This window comes from Arachis hypogaea, chromosome 7 (assembly GCF_003086295.3).
Source record: "Arachis hypogaea cultivar Tifrunner chromosome 7, arahy.Tifrunner.gnm2.J5K5, whole genome shotgun sequence".
Taxonomy (NCBI): Eukaryota; Viridiplantae; Streptophyta; class Magnoliopsida; order Fabales; family Fabaceae; genus Arachis; species Arachis hypogaea.
The window spans coordinates 17190031-17198341 of record NC_092042.1 but is presented as its reverse complement, the minus strand read 5'-3'; the positions used below and the strand labels follow the sequence as shown (position 1 = coordinate 17198341).

At 31.5% G+C, this 8311-nt stretch overlaps 1 long non-coding RNA gene across 1 annotated transcript; it reads left to right on the top strand.

Moving 5' to 3' along the window:
- Positions 1 to 5706: 5706 nt before the first annotated feature.
- On the top strand, positions 5707 to 7957 carry LOC112703997 (uncharacterized). Its single transcript, XR_003154726.3, has 3 exons — positions 5707 to 5833; positions 5945 to 6033; positions 7211 to 7957. It is a non-coding gene; the product is annotated as an uncharacterized lncRNA (long non-coding RNA).
- Positions 7958 to 8311: the final 354 nt, after the last annotated feature.

Below are 8311 nucleotides of genomic sequence, written 5' to 3'. Positions count from 1 at the left end.
AGTCAATTTTTGTGGTGGAAAAAACATAGTCAGAAATCTAGTGACCACATTGTCCCAAGTATCCAGACTCTCCTTGGGTTGAGAATGTAGCCACAGCTTTGCTCCCTCCATCACAGCAAATGGGAAGAGCATGAGTTTTTACACATTAGGATTCACTTCATTGGTCCTCACAGTATCACAAATCTACAGAAAATTAGAGATAAATTAATTTGGGTCTTCATGAGGAAGTCCATGATACTGATAATTTTCTTGCACGTACAAGAGTGACAAGTTGAGGCTTCAATTCAAAATAATTTGCAGCTATAGTAGGCACCACAATGCTTTTCCCATAAAGATATGCATTAGGGGCACTCTTCTGGGTTGCTCATTCACAACTGGATTTGCCACATTGGCATTAACAGCATTATTATGATCCATGTTGGACTCTACAGCCTTGTAAAGTCTTGCTTGTTGCAAATACCGCCTAAAAGTCCTTTCAGGTTCAGGATCAAAGTCTAACAGAAGATCCTTGTCCCTGTTTCTGCTCATAAACAGACAGAAGACAAGAAAAGATGGAACTCTCTACGTCAGAGTGCAGAGAATTCTAAGTGAGGTAACCTGTGTAAACAAATAAAATAAAAATACTAAATAAATAAAACAGAAAAAATTCAAAAATATTAACTGAAAAAGAAAGAAAATTCAAAAATTAACAGGAAAATTAAACAGGAAAATTAAAATAAAAATTAACTAGGTAACACCAAACTTAATTTCAGAAATTAAAGAAAAATAAAGATAGAGAAATTCAAAAATTAAAATGCAAAATTAAATAAATTTAAAATTAAAACGCCTAATCTAAGCAATCAAATAACTAGTAGTTGTTAATCACTATTAATCCCCGGCAACGGCACCAAAAACTTGGTGCGAAATTTATAACCACAAACTAACCGGCAAGTGCACCGGGTCGTACCAAGTAATATCTTAGGGAAGTGAGGGTCGATCCCACGAGGATTGATGGACTAAGCAACAGTGGTTAAGTGATTTACTTAGTTAGACAAGCAGAAAAGAGTGTTTGAGTGTTCAAAAGCATTAAACAGTAAATTCAAGAAATCAGAAAGCAAGCAGTAAATTTATGTGAATAATATATGGAGGAAACAGTTAAGGTTTCAGAGATATCTATCTTCCGGATTGACTTTTCTTACTAACTATTTTAATCATGCAAGATTCAATTCATGGCAAACAATATGTGACTAAACCCTAATTCCTTAGACTTTTTTAGTCTCCTCTAAAATTCATCAACTGCCACTTCATTGGTCACTTAATTCCAATTAGAGGGTGAAGTTCAATTCTAGTTTATATGCCACAGAAATCCTAATTACCCAAATATAAGAGGATTATATGTCACGTATCCCGTTAAATCCAATTAATTAGAAATTTAGGAGAATATGTTTTCAAGCTGTTGTTCAAGTAAAGAGCTTTTCCAAGTTATACAAGAACTCAATTAGAACAAGGGTCATACTTCCGTTCCACCCAAATTCATAAGATAAAGAACGAAAACAATTCTTGAATTATAAATCAGTACATGAATTAAAATAGAAAAATAATAGTATCAATCCATACAATAGATAGAGCTCCTAACCTTAACAGTGGAGGTTTAGTTGCTCATGGTTCAGAGAGAAAGCTAGGATTCTCAAAAACTGTAACTTGCGGAATGAGGTAGAAGAAAAGAGAGTAGAGCCTGAATGGCTAATTCTTTTCCCTTTTATATCTAATCTTAATTAACGTAAAATATATTTCCTAAAACTAAAATAATATATTTTTCTAATTATAAATAAAATCAAAATTAAATCAAAATTAATTAACATCAGCGCAGCTTTGTATGAGTGCATGGGGACCATTGGGCTCATTAAGGTCCACGCTGAACTTGGAATTTCTCAAGTTCAGCGTGGATGAGGCAGTGCTTCTTTTGTTTCTTCTTTGAATCCACGCTGAACTTGGATTAACCCAAATTCAGCGTGGGGTGATGCGAGATTCTCCCTTTGTGCGTTGTACAGGCGCTAAACTTGGAAAGAGCCAAGTTCACTGTGGATGAGACCGAATCAAATAGAAGAAAAGGGTATACTATTATATTGTTGAAAAGCTCTGAAAGTTAGCTTTCCAATACTACTGAAATCACATCAATTGGACCTCTGTAGCACAAGTTATTATTGTTTGAGTGCAAAGAGGTCGGGGTTAACAGTATCATTCGCTTTCTTCCTTTTCTGCTATAAAACTCCGTCAAATCCATTTGAATGCTACCTAAAATAAACAGAAATTGTACACAACTCAAAGTAGCATTCATAGTGGCTAAAATATATTAAATCTTGATTAAACTTAGCAATTCAAGTACAAATTTACTAGGAAAAGACAAAAAAAAAAATGCTCACGCATCAATAGTTCATTGGCAATTCTTCATATCGTGTTTGCAAACAAGATCTAATTAATTAAAATCTTATTTATCTCTTTTACAATATAAATAAAATACATTCATACTTATTTTGTTTATATTGTATACATAGTTATAAAAATCGAATTGAACTCGCCAATTCAATCAGAAAACCAAAAAACCAAACCTTTATTCAATTTGTTTTGATGTCCTGACCATTTAAAATAAAAACCAGTTAAACTTATTTGAACCAGTCAAAATTGATACAAATTGTAGTTAAACCAAACCGGTCAACACATAGTCAACTATGAGCTAATGAATGGGTAGCTTTTTTGCAAAAGCAAGGTTTCAAACGTTGCACCTCAAAATTCTTATCCATGACTCCACTACTAGCCAATTGTCTTCTTACTGCTTAATGTATTTATAATTTTATATATTGAATACCTAGTTTAATTTAAATAAAAAAATTTTTGTTACCTATATTTGTTCATATATATTATAATTTATAAAAACTCATATTATATTATAATTTATATGTAATTTAATTAAGTCAAATTTAAGTTATATCAAATATTAATTTTCAATAATAATATTGTACTTTTATTTTTAGAGTAAAGTATCATTTTTGTCCCCAACGTTTGGAGTAAGTCCTATTTGTATCCCTAACGTTTAAATCGTCCTATTTGTATTCCTAACGTTTATAAAAGTGATTCAATGTTATCCTACTATCAATTATACTAACAAATCAGATTATATTTTTCAATTATTCTCACTTGGATGTATTCATTCTCAATTAGATCTCACTTGGATGTGTTTGATTTTAATATTATACCCACTATTTGTGTTTAGATTCAATTATGTCCCTAGAAAAGTGAATTATGTAAATGTTGTAGGAATTAGTTTCAACTTTTGATGAGCTATTTTTCGGAGTGGATCATCATCGATTTTATCCCAGACATTTGTATTCTAACTTCAAGAAGAGATTTTTAAAACTCAAACTAAAGCGTTCATGATGTATAATTGATGGCAGGATAACATTGAATCACTTTTACAAACGTTAGGGATACAAATAGGACGATTTAAACGTTAGGGACACAAATAGGATTTACCCTAAACGTTGGGGACAAAAATGATACTTTACTCTTATTTTTATTATTAATATTTTTGTTTTATTATAATTTTATTAGAATTTATATAATTATTAAAATAAATATTAAATATTTTAAATATTTACAGATTAAAATATTAATAAATATATATTTTAAATTTTAATTTTATATTTTTATTATTTTATATTTGAGTAAAGTATCGTTTTTGTACCCAATATTTGGAATAAGTCTCAAAGTTGTCCCTAACGTTTGAATCGTCCTATTTAAGTCCCTAACGTTTCAAAATTGACTCAATGTTGTCTGTTAGAAATCTGTTAACAGAATTGATGGTGGGACAAAATTGAGACGATTTTGAAACGTTAGGGACATAAATAGGACGAAAACGTTGGGGACCAAAACAATACATAGAAATAAATTTTAATTTTATCTTTCACAAATGTCAATCTTTTACGGTAATAACCATATTTAAGTAAATTACACTTAATTACATTATTTTGATTCTAAATAAATTAAATTTTTTTATAGTTTTACTTTTAAAGATTTTTACTCATCAAGAAATGTTTGTAAAATGACTAGAATAACATTACTTTATTGTATATGTATCTTTTTTTTCCACAAATTTATGTATTAGTCATTCTACAAATATTTTATGATGAGTAAAAATTTTTAAGAGTAAAATTATAAAAAATAAATTTATTTAGAATAAAATTAATTTGATTAAATATAATTTACTTAGATGTGATTGAAAAATAATTGAATAACTATGTACCGTAAAAAATTGATATTATTGAAGGATAAAATTAAAATTTATTTATATGTATCATTTTTGTCCCCAACATATTCGTCCTATTTAAGTCCATAACATTTTAACAGATTCCTAATGGCAGGACAACATTGAGTCAATTTTGAAACGTTAGGGATTTAAATAGAATGATTCAAACATTAAGGACAACTTTGAGACTTACCCCAAACGTTAGGGACAAAAACGATATTTTACTCTTTATATTTTTTATTTAGGGTTAATACTCAAAATCGTCCCTGAAAGATCACGTGATCTTCATTTTCGTCCCCGAATGATTTTTTTTAATCAAATTAGTCCCTGAATGATTTTTTTTAAATCATGTTCGTCCATCCGTTAACCTCGTGATGCCGCCGTTAGAAAGCTGCTGACTTGGAATGTGAGCTTGCAATACGAGTAACACCTGACATGGTGTGTGTGTGTTATTGACGAGATATGTTTAGGGTATTGTATCAATTTAGTCCCTAAGTCTCAAATAAATAAACCCTAATTCCCAACCTCTGAAGAACATGATTGCCTTGCTTGAGCGTTGTCGCAGACCCAACTGCTGTTCAGGGAGGAGGAAGTTGATCTCGGCGCCATGATGGGGAGCGGAAGTGGAGGTTCCGGCGGTGGATTTTGTAGCGACCTTCAGTTTTAAAAATATAAATATAAATAAGTTATAATTTATTTCATAAATTGAAATTTTCTATTTTTAGAAAATTATTTTATTATCAGTAATTGAACTAATTTTATAACTATTTGAATTCAACCAAATTCATATTCTTATATATATAAATATTTTATAATAAAATATTTTACATAATTAAAACTATAATTCTAGTCATTTATAAGAAATAAAACTTATATCTATATTTTAATTTGAGTAATTGATATTTTAATTTAAAAATAGAATTTAGTTAATAATATTATTATCGAGTTCGATATCTGCTAATATGAGTAAATATCGATACTTTTTGTTGAGCTTAGCTTTGTTAATGTTTCACTAAATATCTTTCACTTTTAAGTTACTAATGTCATTTAGATTAATAACGCATATATTATTAACTTTATATATAAATTATTATTATTATTATTATTATTATTATTATTATTATTATTATTATTATTATTATTATAGCTAGCGTTATTCATTTTTAGTTCTACTAAGGAAACTTTATAATATTATAAGTTACACAATTAGATATTGTATCATTATAAGTTACGTTAATATATATAAAGAAAGAGTACTCGGTCACTTTCATAGATATAAGTTTTGTAATATAATATTATATTATAATTCATTCTTAGCTTCCTTCTATATAAGTATAATCTATTATTATAATTCCCTTTCATAAAGTGTATATAAAATATAAATAAAGCTAAGGCGGCGTATTTGTATTAATCATATATATATCATTAACGTATGCGAGAGGAAAGAAAAGAAAGAAAACGGAGAGAGAAGACCGAGAGAGAACGTAAATCCTTCGGAACCTCTGGCTTCAATTTCTTGAAATCCGTAACTCCAATAAAAAATCTAATCCGGTAAGAGTATTCGTAACCTCCTCCTCTATACGTTGGCACAATTTTTAATTAGTGGAAGTTGACAGTGACATAGTTCCTCTTACTTTTGGGTTTGACCAACGGGAATTTTAGGAGACATAGACGATACTGGACATTTTCTTCTTCGATAGCTCAGTCAGATAGCTTCTCCGGAGTTTTGAATATTTTGATTCCGTACGAAGGTATGGTTTTGGTTTCTCGTAGTTAATATTTAATGTCATGTGAAAACTTAGGCTAAAAGACCTTAAGATAGGAATGAAATGAATGAATAATTGATGGATTTGTGTATATGGTATAAAATGTGAGGTTTAGCTGTTGTCAATAATTCGCTGTTGAAGTTGGTCGATTTGGAAAAAGACTTAATATTGGTATTCGTTTGATTATGAAATAATTTGTTACTGGACATGATTTGAATGACTGAGAGGTGTTTGGTTTGATAGTTGGGACCCTTGAAGGGTGGCAGAAATTTGAGTCTTAGAGGAGATATTGCCAAAATTTCTTTAAGAATTGGAATTTTGATTTGAGGTAATATTTTAAAAGGAAAAGAGATTATTATGTGACTTGTGTATTTGAGACTATTTGTTGACCCTCTGTCGCAAGATGTGACCGGGCACTTTAACTCCCCAGATTCCCCCATGGGCATGCATATATATATAAATATTGAATATTATATTGAGCTTGGAGTTCGTCTCCATGGAATACTATATTATTGAGCTTGGAGTTCGACTCCATGGAATACTATACTATTGAGCTTGGAGTGACTCCATGGAATATTATATTTGAGCTTGGAGTTTGACTCCATGGAATATTATTGAGCTTGGGGATGCGCGCACAGAGGGACTGTCCAATGGTTAACTACCAGGACTTGTCGGGTTGGCTGTATAACCGACAGATGAGACTCATCAGCCATAGGACAGGCATACATCATATGCATTTGTTTGTTTGCTTGAGTGTGCATTGTTTTGGTTTGCTTAACTGTTTAATTTTGCTTATTCGCTACTTGTTCTACCTGCTGTAAATGCTTCTCTACCTGTGCTTTTCTTGCTTGAACTATATGTGTATGTTTTCTGAGAAATCCTTCTTGGCGAAGGTGTGAGGAGAGAGGATTGTTCCACCAATGATTCGGAGGATTAGAGGAGACAGAATGTGAATTATTAGGTTAAAGTTAGATTCAGAATTAGAATACTTTAGACAACTTACCTAATTTCTAGTTTAGTTGAATTCTTAAGCTGAAATCTGAGTGTCGAAGTTCTAGGAATGCCTCTGACTTTCCCGAGACCTTTTATATTAACTATGCGGGCACCTTTACCATACTGAGAACCTCCGGTTCTCATCCCATACTATGTTGTTATTTTTCAGATGCAGGTCGAGAGACACCTCGTTGAGCGTTTGGGTATCCTCCTTACGAGCGAAGAACTGTCTTTTGGACTGTCATATTTTGTTTTAGGCTATGTATATATGTTTATAGAATCTCCGCATGTATATTTTGTGTTTTGTCCCTCCTAGAGGTCGACTTGGAGATACAGGGGTTTATTTTGTGGTTTGAGTTTTATTTTGGGTTGTATATATACATAATTATATACTCTGGTCGGCCTTAGCTTCGCAGGTCGAGTCTGGAGCTTGCTATCTGAGTTTTGGAACTCTGATATGTATATATATGTGTTCAGTTATCTTTCGATTTTGCCTGTTCGTTTTACGAATATCCATGCGAGTGTGTCATGATTTTCTGTTTATTAATTTGTTTAGCTTGTTCTTCAAGGCTCCTAGATATGATTTCACCCAACTATATCTATGTAGATATCATTTTCTTTTAGAGGTCGTAATACCTTGCCACCTCTGCTTTACGACTTAAGCATAAGGCCCTGTGTGGTAGGGTGTTACAGATTTCTGTCAAACTCACACGGTAGTTATACTTCGAGCTCGTCCATGCAAAGAAGAAGACAAAACCATGAGAAAACCTATTTCTGCGGTTTAAAAACTTTGGTTAAGAAATCTTGGATATCAAAGAATCCAGATCACTTGTTTCATACTTGTGCAAGATATTGGGTGAGTTTAATTTTGTATGAATGATAGCATCATCTTGGCTTTCACTCTTTATGTGGGGTTAACAGTATTGTTCAATGTTTTCAGAAAGTGAGCCATTGCAATTTTTTTAAAACGGGTCGAAGAAAATGAAAATGTAGCTGTTGTAGAAGGTTCTAGCGGTGTCCCAGAAATCGAAGGAGAACTGGACATTGATTATGAAGATTGGAAGGTTAAATTAGCATGGAGAATAGGTAGTTTAGAAGCAGAAGTCAGAGTACATAGAATGTTAATGTGCTTTATGTTCACTAGTCTGATGCTAGTCATCTTAGTAGGAGCTTTACTTTGCATGTCATATATGTACAAGTAGGAGCGAGTGAATGTGATACGGTGGTGTGATTTAGGGAGCTAGTTTCTTTATTTCCAGTATCATAGCTA